The sequence below is a fragment of the Ictidomys tridecemlineatus genome, unplaced genomic scaffold (assembly GCF_052094955.1).
Source record: "Ictidomys tridecemlineatus isolate mIctTri1 unplaced genomic scaffold, mIctTri1.hap1 Scaffold_295, whole genome shotgun sequence".
In the NCBI taxonomy this organism is placed as follows: Eukaryota; Metazoa; Chordata; class Mammalia; order Rodentia; family Sciuridae; genus Ictidomys; species Ictidomys tridecemlineatus.
In genome coordinates, this window is record NW_027522374.1 from 61402 (window position 1) to 72996 (window position 11595).

An 11595-nucleotide genomic window follows, 5' to 3' on the forward strand; every position below is an offset into this window, starting at 1 on the left:
AAAACACTAGTTTTAAATATGACTTCATTTATTTAAGACCTGGACATAGGGGGGACACTATTAAAATCACATAGTGAAAATTATCAGCCCATGGATGTAACAAAAGAACAGATGTGCTGCCTCTTAAAGAGTAGAGTGAACATAGTGAATCATGAATTCAGGTATCTCCAATTCAGACAATGGGTAAAAGAGTGACAACAAGGAAAATAAAAATAGGATGTGGTTAAAGTATAAGAAGTTGGTTCCTAGCAGGGTACCATGGTATACACCTGTAATCCCAGGGACTCAGGCAGGAAGACTGCAAGTCCAAAGCCAGCCTCAACAACTTAGCGAGACTCTGTCTCAAAATTAAAAATAAAAGACCTTTTGATGTTGCTCAGTGATAAAGCATCACTGGTTCAATCCCCATCTAAAAAAAAACAACAACAACAAAAACTGACTCCTCCTGGATCTGTGCAAGGTACGGAGGTACACAGTGAGATGCAGCAGAAGATAAAAAATCAGGACCAAAGGGTGACTATTCACATCAAATATGGCCAGGAATGTAAGGAAAAGGCACTAAGATGCCTAGGCAAACCAAGAATTCACGTGTGTGCATACATGCACTTTTGTAATGAATAAATAAAAAATGGTTCTTCAGCTTCTCTAGGGAAAAACAAATAAAATTCTGGGTTCTGCTGAACAATACACCAAAGAACTATCCAGATGTCCAGATCAAAAGAAAAAATAATCAAAAATTGTATAAAGATGTGTAGTTTGCCAAAGGCAACATACTAAAAAAAGATTACTTAACAGAGGGCACCAAGTGGTCATAGAGCAGAGGGCGAGAATCAAAAGAAATAGCTTTCAGTAAGGTCACTGGTAGCACAGTCCAGAATTTTAAGAGACAACCTAGACCTCCTGGGGATCCAAGTACAAAGGAACTTCACTGGAATGGGTTAAATGAGGAAATCCAGAAGAAAGATTTATAAGCAGGGGCTATGATGATTTCTATATACAGAAAAAGATGCTTTGGTAACTACTTGAGAGTATAATAACTTACACACTTAGGATGTAATTTTAGGGTAAATACAAGTATAAAAAAACCCTGAAAATGCTTTTGCTATGAAGAAATGCAAAGAAGCTACAAGCACAAAATGAAGTCTCTGACCCTAACTTGGTTCTAGATTTCCTTGCTGGTTCAATCTGATCCTTGCACACACCCAGGCAAGCTATTGTATTCAGGAACTGAATCTCTGGACAGGGTCCTCCACCTGACCGATGGACTCCCACACTCATTTCAAGACTGAACTCAATGATCACCTTTTTTGCAAAGCTTCACTCAACTACCAAGCAGTAACTCTGGAAAAGTTTGTCAGAAAAATGACTCCATCACAGAAAAAAATTCTTGTTTATGAGATTTTACACCACAAACATTAAATTAGACGTCTTAATAGAAATAAGAGAGTTGATTTTCTAAGTAACAACTTCATTAAGCATTTCTTTAAAGATGTGTTTCTATTCAAATTGCTATGTTCTAAAGACACACATGATAGTTTACAAAAAAAAACTATAATCAAGTTGCTGGGTTTTTTTTTTTAAATTAAGAAAGTACCCAAATGCATATTAGGTGATGGGAAGAGTTCATTTCTTGAGGCTAGAATTTACTAAATTTCTGAGGAGGAAATAAAATCCTTCAACCATATATGAGAAGACCACCTGTTGTATTGAATACTTCAAAATAAAAATTGCTCTCAAAGTCATTAAAATCATTGTGTGATTACAAGCAACATAATACATCATCTTATGTTCAATCACATTTACTTGAAAAATCATCTACCTTCCACATGAATAAAGCAAGAATGTTCAGATTGCTTAGTCATAAAAAGCTGTTTGCTAATAAATTCCCAAATTTAGGATTAAAGGGAACCAATAATAATTGGGGGAGTAAAAATAAGACAATAAAGAAAAAGAATAAAAATAAAATTTAAAGGAAAAGGTACACATAGAACAATGCTTTGAACATAAGAACACATAAAGGTAATCACAATATGTTCTATTAAAAGGCTCATTTTAAAAAATAGAGTATTGATTTTAGGTACACACCAGTATTTCCTCTGCAGAATCTCAAAATTAGGTAAAGAAGACATACAAATTAGAAGCCCATGAATTAGCACAAAGACTGTTGTTTAAAAACATTTTCATTTGAAAATAAGCATTTTCATCTGTAATATATGCATTAAGTAAGACTTAATGTTTATAAACCAGCTATTTGCTTGAAAAAAAAAGCTCCTTAAAATAGCAACTTATTCTTCATTGCATCAAACTACATATAATCTTTTCCCAGTACCAATTTTAGTTAAGTACTTATTCATGTTATTACATATTAATAACTGTTACTAACTTTCTTGGGGGTCTAAGTTACGTAACCTTGTCTCATCCTGTAAAACAAAACAAATCTACCCACCTTATCAGTCTCCTCCACACTTGTGGATTTCAGCACACAAGAAGCTGGCCTCTCCTGTATGTTTGTAAGATCCTGAGGGGCACTCTGAGATGCTGCCATTGGAGGCAATGGAGCACACCTCCTCTTGGGTGCATCCGATGGCAGGATGTTTGAAACATGTGGTTTGGAAATAGCATTGGACCTCAAAAAAGTTGGGTGGTGCTTATTTATTAGAGGGGTTGCAGGAGCACTTGCAGTCTTATAAGAAAAAGACAGTGTCTATATGCAATTTCAAAATAAAAACCACTTATTTTATACAAGAATAGAAAGGATCAATTAAACTAAAAGGTGGTTCTTTGAAAAGATAAACAAAATTGACAAATACTTAGCTACTAAAAAACCAAAAAAAAAACACACCAAACAAATAAAGAGATGAAAAAAGGATAATATGACACATATCACTGAAATTCATAGGATCATTAGCAATATTGAGTAAAACTATATACCAATACACTGGAAATTCTAGAAAAAATTAACAAATTTCTGGGCCCAGATGACCTACCATAATCGAACCAATAGGACATAAAAAAATCTAAATAGATCAATAATAAGCAATGAGATTGAAGCAGTAATAAATAGTTTCCCAACAAAAAAGTATAAGAACCAGACAGATTCATTGATGAATTTTTACCAGATTTTTAAAGAACGACCACCAATGCTCCTCAAACTATTCCATGAATTAAAATGGAAAGAAACCCTTTCAAACTCATTCTGCAATATATGACCCAGTTACCAAAACTTGATGAGGATACAACAACAACAACAAAAAACTATAGACCAATGTCCCTGATGAACATAGATAATATATATCCTCAATAAAATACTTTCAAATGGAATTCAACAGCACATTAAAAAGAGCATATATCATGATCAAGTTGGTTTCATTCCTAGGATGCAATGATGGCTCAATATATATGAATCAATAAATGTAATACAGCATACAGCACATAAATAGAATCAAGAATAAACATCACATGATCATCTCAATAGATGCAGAAAAAGTCCTTGGTAAAATTCAACAGTCCTTCATGATTAAGTTCTGAATAATTAGATATAGAAAGAAGATACCTTATTATGATAAAAGCTATATATGATAAAACTATATCCATCATCATTCTGAATGGGGAAAAACTGAAAGCATTTCCTCTAAAATCAGGAAATAGAGTATCTATTCTCAACCTTTTCATTCAGTACATTGCTTGAAATTTTAGCCAGAGCAATTAGGTAAGAAAAATATTTAAAGTGACATAAATATGAGAGGAGGAAGTTGAATTATCCCTATTTGCAGATAATACAATTATATTCTGAGAAAATCCTGAAGATTCCACCAAAGGACTCAAAACTGATAAATAAATTCAGCAAAGTAGTAGGGATACAATATCAATATACAAAAATCAATAGCTTTTCTATATATCAGTAATGAATGGACTGAGAAAGAAATCAGTGTTTCTTGAACAAGGAGTCGAAAGATTACTACAGTGAAAATTGGAAAGTAGTGAAGAAAGAGATTAGAGAGTAGAAGATGTAAAGATCCTCCATGTTCATGGATTGGAAGAATTAATATTGTTAAGACAGCCATAGTACTGAAAGTGATCTATGGATTCAATGCAATCACAATCAAAATACCAATGACATCTTTCACAGTTCTTCACAGAAATAGAAAAAAAATCCTAAAATTCATCTGGAATGAACAAAGACCACAAATAATCAAAATCATTCTGAGCAAAAGGACTAAGGATGTAGGCATTGTAATCCTTTATTTTAAAATATACTATAGAGACCCTCATCAGTATACAAAATATGAGATGTGAATTTGGTGTCAACGTACCTTATATACAATCAAAAATATGATAAATTATGGTATAAAGGTGTATTAAGAATTGTAATGCTAAAATTAAATAAACAAATGACTAAACAAGCAAATAAATAAAGTATACTACAGAGCTATTTAATTAAATGCTGAGGGCCATTACCAAGTAGGAATGACGCATCGAAATTTCCTTGCCAAGCGTACCCCATGCTGCTTAGAGGACATTTGATGGAACATTGCATGCATGCTTTAATAAGGTGACCTTGCTCAAGGACCAAGGCGGATTCGGGTTTAGAGCTGATCAGGTTTGAGGAAGTAACCGGCTCCTTGAGTTTAAGGCGTTGCCAGTTTAAGATATGGGTTTTAGGGAAGTTGGCGGTTGAAGATTATTGCTGGGATTAGGGTGTTCCTGCTGCTTGTTCCCTTGAGTTCTCCTGAGATTAAAATGGGATTTTGGAGAGAGCCTCGTGGAGTAGGTGGATTGTGCGGGAGACGGCAGAACGTGTTTGCCCCTGGACCTGTGTGGAGGCGGTGTGAGAGCTGGAATAAAGAATTGCTGTTTGAATCTACAAAGCTGTGTGGTGGCTCGTGATTCTGGTGCCAAGCCGAGACATTGGCCTTTGGCAATTAAAAAAAACCTGGTATAGACATAAAAACAGATATCCATGGATACAAAAAAAAAGAATATAAAGGGGCTGGAGTTATGGCTTAGCAGCAAAGTACTTGCCTAGCACAAATGTGAGGCCCTGGGTTTGATCCTCACTACCACATTAAAATAAAGGTATTATGTAAAATTACAACTAAAAAAATAAATATTAAAAAAAGAATATAAACATAAATAAGATATATCTCCCTATTTACAGATAATACAATTTTCATTACAATCTCTCTCTCTCTCTCTCTCTCTCTCTCTATATATATATATATATATATATATATATAAATGAATTGAGGACCCAGAAATAAACCCATGTATCTTCAGACAGCTGATCTCAATAAAGTTCCAAAAGTCATATACTGGAGAAAAGCCTTTTCAACAAATGGTACTAAGACAACTGGATATCCACATGCAGATGACTGAAACTAGATTTCAATCACCCTGAAGAAAAATCAACTCAAAATGGATCAAAATCTTAATTTAATACTTTGAAACTACTGGAAGAAAACATATAGGAAACACTTCAAAATACTGGAACATGCAATGATTTCCTGAATAGTACTTTGATATCTCAGGAAACAAAAGCAACAATTGACAAATAGGATTACAATAAATCAAAACTCTGCTGCACAGCAAAGGAAACCACCAAGAGAGTGAAGAGAAAATCTATAGAATGAGGAAAAATCTTTGCCAGCTATTCATCTGACAGAGAATTAATCTTTAGAAAGAACAAATATTCCAATCAGTAACTGGACCAATGATCTGAACAGACATTTCTCAAAAGAATACAAATACAAGACAACAAATATATGTAAAAATAATATCTTTAGCCTTAATAAATCACAAAAAACTACATGGAGATTCCTGTCACCCTATTCAGAATGGCTCTTGTCATATAAATAAACAAACCAAAGCAAAAGCAAAAAATAAAATAACAAATGCTAGTTGAAATGTGGAAAAAATATGAATCTGTATAAACTGTTGATGAAAATGTAAATTAGTATAGCTGGTATGGAAAACCGTTTACAGATTCTTCAAAAAACTAAAAATAGATTTACCATAAAATCCAACTAGAGCTGGGCATAGTGGTGCATACCTGTAATCCCAGCAGTTTGGGAGGCTGAAGTAGGAGCACCAAAAGTTCAAGGCCAGCCTCAGCAACTAAGCAAGGCCCTATCAACTGAGTGAGACCCTGTCTCAAAGTAAAAATAAATAGGGGATGTCAATGGCTAAGTACCCCTGGCTTCAATCCCTAGTTCCCCCCTCCCCACCACCACCACCAAAAAAAAAAATCCAAATAGACCATTCCTTAGTGTTTTTTCAAAGGGTAAAAAGTGGGAAGGAGATGAATTGAAGTAGAAAAAAATTATTGGGAAGGGGGAAGGATACTGGGGGGTGGGCAAAGAGCAAGAAAAAGTAGAATGGAGGGTAGACATGATCAAAATATGATACATGTATATATGGAAATGTCAGAGTAAAACCCAATACTTTTTATAATATATATTGATAATAATAATAGTAATAAAAATGCACAAGATGATCTTGAAACAATTAAGAAAACTATGAAAATATATTGGAGTTTATGTTAGAAGGACTCAGGATGGTTTCTAATGCAAAAATCTGAACAAATTTGGTGTCATGATTCCATAATTGAAACAATCACATAAGTTTCATTCTGTGCTTTCATAATGATACTAAGAAAAGAACGCTTCATCATGTTCATGCTAGAGAACAAGTCCATTATTTAAAAAAAAACATCCAGTAAAGAGAAAGAAATTATCCCATTTTCATATGACCTCTTCTGACTGAATTTGATCTGGGGAGTCAAATTGCTGATATGAGTGCGTTTGTTTTATAGAAATATCTCAACAAACAGTTAAAAGTAATGTTTACATACACTCTCGTCCTTTATCAATTACTGTTTAAGATGCAGACAATAATTGTTGATGGCTAACATTAGAAAAGATGATAACATGTTACTGTCAGTTAATGGTAACACAAAAATAATACCTATGAAGTTTTCTTTCTTTTTTCTCTATTTTTTTGGAGGCAGAGTCTCCCTGTGTTGTACAGGCTGACTCCTGGGCTCAACCAATCCTCGTACCTCAGCGTCCAGCATAGCTGAAACTACAGGCAAGTTACACCATGCCTGGCTACTATATTCTTGCCAGAGATGTGTCACTAAAACCTGATTAAGGCTCTAGATTTAATAGTCAAATTTCAGGAAATAGAGGGGACAAAGAAACATGTGACAAGGATACATTACCAAAATTTTGAGTAAGACAAACTATAAAACAAATGACCTGGTTTTGTCAATAAACCAATTGCAAATAAAAAAAAAATTAGGACAGGAATAAATTTCAAAAGCATTCTTTTACAAAAAACAAGGGTTTTATAGAAAATCACAATGTAATTTCAATGACATTGAAAACAAAGCACTGTGTGTCAAAATTTGATATAGCTAAAGCAGAGCATAGCAAATATACATTCTTAAATGTTTATTTAAAATAAATGTTCAATAAATTAAATAAATCATGATAATGTAGGGACTTCTCTAGGAAGGGAAAGATAGTACCAATAAATATTAATGCAATATGTCTTGATAGAATTAAAGAAAAACTATATTCCACAAATTAAAACTCATATCTGATAATCCAAATATTAATTAAGTAGCATGCATTCTGCATGAAAAGCCTAACAATAGTAACAATTAATAATGATGAACAGGTGGATAGGACTTTATGTTTAAAGAATTTTTCATAGGCCCATTTTACTTCTTGGAACATCTTTTTGAAGGAGTTATCAACAGTTATAATTCTAAGCCCTTCTTATTTGAGTAATGCCAGCATTTACTCTATAGATATAAAGAAATATAAGCAATGTTATCACTCGAATTCACATCCAAGGAGCCAGGTGATCAGAGATTTGAATAAATTGCACAAAGATACACAGGTTATACATGGTAAAACTAAAACCAATATCTATTTAAAGACTTTCTGTAATACTTGTGGTTTTTCCTTTTTATGCCGCTATTTCATTTTAAGATAGAATCCCCTAATAGATAAATATATAAACATACACACAATTAAGTTTAGTTAGAAGAACAGGTGGAAAATTCATATGGCAGCACAATAAATAATATAACCAGAGTGCCAAGCATGGTGACACATGCCTGCAATCCTAGCTTTGGAGGAGGCTGAGGCAGGAGGATCACAAATTCAAGGCCAACTTGGGCAATGTAGCAAGACCATGCCTCAAAATAAAGCAATTCTTACAAGGGCTGGGGATGTAGCTCAGTGAAGAGCACCCTTAAGTTCAATCCCTAATACTGGGAGAATATTTATTTATTTATCTGGAGAGTATTTCAAATAATGATTTTTCCAGACATCTTGTCATCCTCTGCACTAGTTAACCCATCTTCCCTAAAGTTCTAAGTAGGTATCACTACAAGTCAAAGTGAAACACTAAGACAAGTGAAAATTTGAGCCTATTTTAAAAAACAACTCCATACTATAGTTTTCAATGATACCAAACAACCTAAGAGCTGAGGACACTTACAGCACTTTGGATTGACCTGTAGACACTGTAAAAAAAAAAAAAAAAAAAAAAAAAAAAAAGCTTTCTTAATCTTATTCAGAGCATTCAGTCATCTGTAAAATCACATACTTCCACTGCTGGAAGGTGTAGTAGCAATGTATACATTCAACACCTTTAAAATGAGGTACAGGGGCTGGGGATGTGGCTCAAGCGGTAGCGCGCTCGCCTAGCATGCGTGCGGCCCGGGGTTCGATCCTCAGCAGCACCACATACCAACAAAGATGTTGTGTCCGCCAAGAACTAAGAAAAAAATAAATAAATGTTAAAATTCTCTCTCTCTCTCTCTCTCTGTCCCCCTCTCTCACTCTCTCTTTAAAAAAAAATAAAATAAAATGAGGTACAAAAGATTATGAAGTTTGCTTAGGGTTAAATACATACAGAGTAGCAAAGTTAGGAGCAGAAGCCAAGTGCAAGTAACAGTGCTGTTTCTGGAAGGAACACAGAAACCATTTTTTTCCAATTTTTGTGCGTAAAGGCAGACGTGGGGGAGGGGGCGCTTACCTCCAGCCCTTCAAAAGGGACAAAGCTGGTCCTGGCAAACCCATCGATGATGTCCTCTTTGGCCAAGGTGGACTCGCTCCGCTTCCTCCGCGGGGGTCTGGGCAGGACCAGGCGGAGGACAGGGGCTTCCCATTGTCTTCCTCCTAGGAGCCCGACGACAAAGCCAGCGAGGGCGCCCGGAGTCCAGCAGGCCCCACCGCCCGACGAGCCAACCCCCAGACGGACCCGGGAGCGCATCTCCCGGTCTCGCTGCGACTGTGACCGCAGCTTTTTGCAGAGTCCAAGGCCCCGATCCGGTCCATCCATGGCTCTGCCACGCCGGGGTCCCCGCGCTCACCGCCCACGCGCCACAGACTCCGGCCGCGGTTGGTGCCAGAAAAAAATTGACACGGAGCTCTCCCTCCCGCAGCACGGCGTCCCTCCGCCCCGCGCAGACGCTTACCGCCCGCACCCGCCGGCGAGCCCGCAAAGGTCGCAGCAAAGTGGGGGCGCGGAATGTCGCCCGCCCCTGCGCGGGAGAACGCCCCCGCCGCTGCTCACGCAGGAAACTCACCGCCCGGCCGCAAGAAGTCCAAGCGGCGCAGCCAGTGGCGGCTGGGACCTGACAGCAGCCAACAGGATCACAGGGGCGGCTGGGGGCCAGCAGCGCTCCCGAGCCCAGGGCATGCGCGCTGGGGCGGCCGGGCCTGCGCAATGGGGGTAGCGGGGCGCCCCGCGGGGGGGGGGGGGGCGCGGGGGCCGCGCGGGGGGGGGGCGGGGGGAGCGGGGGGGCGGGGCCGCGCGGGGGGGCGGGGGGCGGGGCCGCGCGGGGGGGGGGCGGGGGGAGGGGTGGCGAGGGCCGCGCGGGGGGGGGGCGGGGGAGTGGCGAGGGCCGGGGGAGGGGCGAGGGCCGCCGGGGGGGGGGGGGGGGGGGGGGGGGGGGGCCGAGGGCCGCGCGGGGGGGGGGGGTGAGGGCGCGGGGGGGGGGGTGAGGGCGCGGGGGGCGGGGGCCAGGTCCACGCGGGGCCTGCCCTCCGGAGCGCCCCGCCACGGGCCCCGACCCTCCGCACTAACCGTGGGTCTTCCTGGGACCCTTGCTCCTCCACCCGCCTGAGGAGCCCCAAGGTGTTTCCCCCAGGCGACCCTTGGGGTCGGAGGAGGAGGCTCTGGGCCAGGACGCCGCCGGGCGCTGTGGCCTGGGCAGGACCAGGCGCCGCAGAGGGAGCGGGCGTCAGGTCGCGCGAGGCCCCGCAGCGCTCCTGCAAACTTTTCCTCTCATGGCGCCACTGAGCGAGGCCGAGCCTCTACTTACAAATTAATCATACTCTTTCATGGGCTCCAGATGCTTTCTAAGTGTTGGCTTTGCTAAATACCCAATGAACTTAGCCTTTAGGATATTTACAGTGGCTCTTAATGAACTTGTATTCCAAGTAAGCCTTTTCTCTATTTTTTTTCTTTTGAAGCGACAGCACATTCACAGAAAAGTTGCATAAATAACACATAAACTCCTATATATTTGGTCAGTAATTTGTTTTTAACATTTTGCCACAAACTTCATCATTCTTGTGCACCATTTTACTCCTTTTAAGAGTAGTTTTTGACACTTTCCAGTTCCTTGGAGAAGAACAGGAAATATTTCTGATTGCTTTTGAGATCATTTTTGGAATACATGAAAAAATCAAATGTATCACAAATTTTCAAATATTTGATATTTGATATTGACTCCTTTAATATTTCAGTGGTATATTTTAGAATAAGTATTTTCTTTCTTTCTTTTCTTCCTTCCTTACTTTCTTTTATCTTTTTTTTTTTTTTTGCAGAAGCTCAGTACAGTGATACATTTCAGGAAATTAGATATTGATAAAATCTATTACCTAATCTACATTTCATATTCCAGTTCTGTCAGTATTCCCAGTAACATTTTTAGGATATTTTTCCCCATTATAAGATCTAGTCAGAATTTTACTACATTCTCCCATTTCAATTTGCAATATAAATAGTTCTTCAGTATTTATCTTTCATGACTTATTCAAATAACTAAGGTCAAACACACTTAACTAGGTAAATCATTATTCATCCAACAAATTCACATGAATTTTTATCTGATTGCTCTATGCAGATTTAGTGAGATCTACCATGGTGGTCTCATAATATTACTTGTATTAACCACTTATATTGTAATTCAGTGTTCTTCATTAAAATGTAAACACCTTAAAATATAGTTTTTCTATTGATTTTTACTAGAGTTCCTACACATGGGAAGTACCCCCCCCAAAAAAAAAACCTGGCAGAATTTACTAAAATAAATGACATATTTTATAAACACTTAAAAATTAGATATTAAACCAAAGAAAGATTACTATTTTGTATTTCTCTGTCCATGTTCTCTCATGTATTATCTTATTAATCTTTATTACATCCCTGTAAGATAAGCCTTTTTATCATAAACATGGCACAAATAAAGGAAGTAAAGCACAGAGAAGTGAAGAATGTGCCTAAAAGGTTTAGGAGGTGTAACAATACACCTTCCCCTGAAGCTTTAAACTAGAGACCTCCTAAAAAAAA

General features: G+C 38.3%; 1 protein-coding gene across 23 annotated transcripts in view; it reads right to left on the reverse strand.

Moving 5' to 3' along the window:
* The window catches only part of LOC144373200 (palmitoyltransferase ZDHHC19-like), a 68919-nt gene extending 59183 nt beyond the window's left edge, over positions 1-9736 (reverse strand). For 22 of the 23 annotated variants that reach the window (XM_078036302.1, XM_078036303.1, XM_078036312.1 and 19 more), the window contains exon 1: positions 9052-9727. The gene's annotated coding sequence lies outside the window, so the exon portion shown is untranslated. Of the gene's footprint in view, positions 1-9051 lie in introns of all 23 variants that reach the window. The other variant, XM_078036295.1, reaches the window with a different exon arrangement.
* Between the last annotated feature and the right edge of the window lie 1859 nt (positions 9737-11595).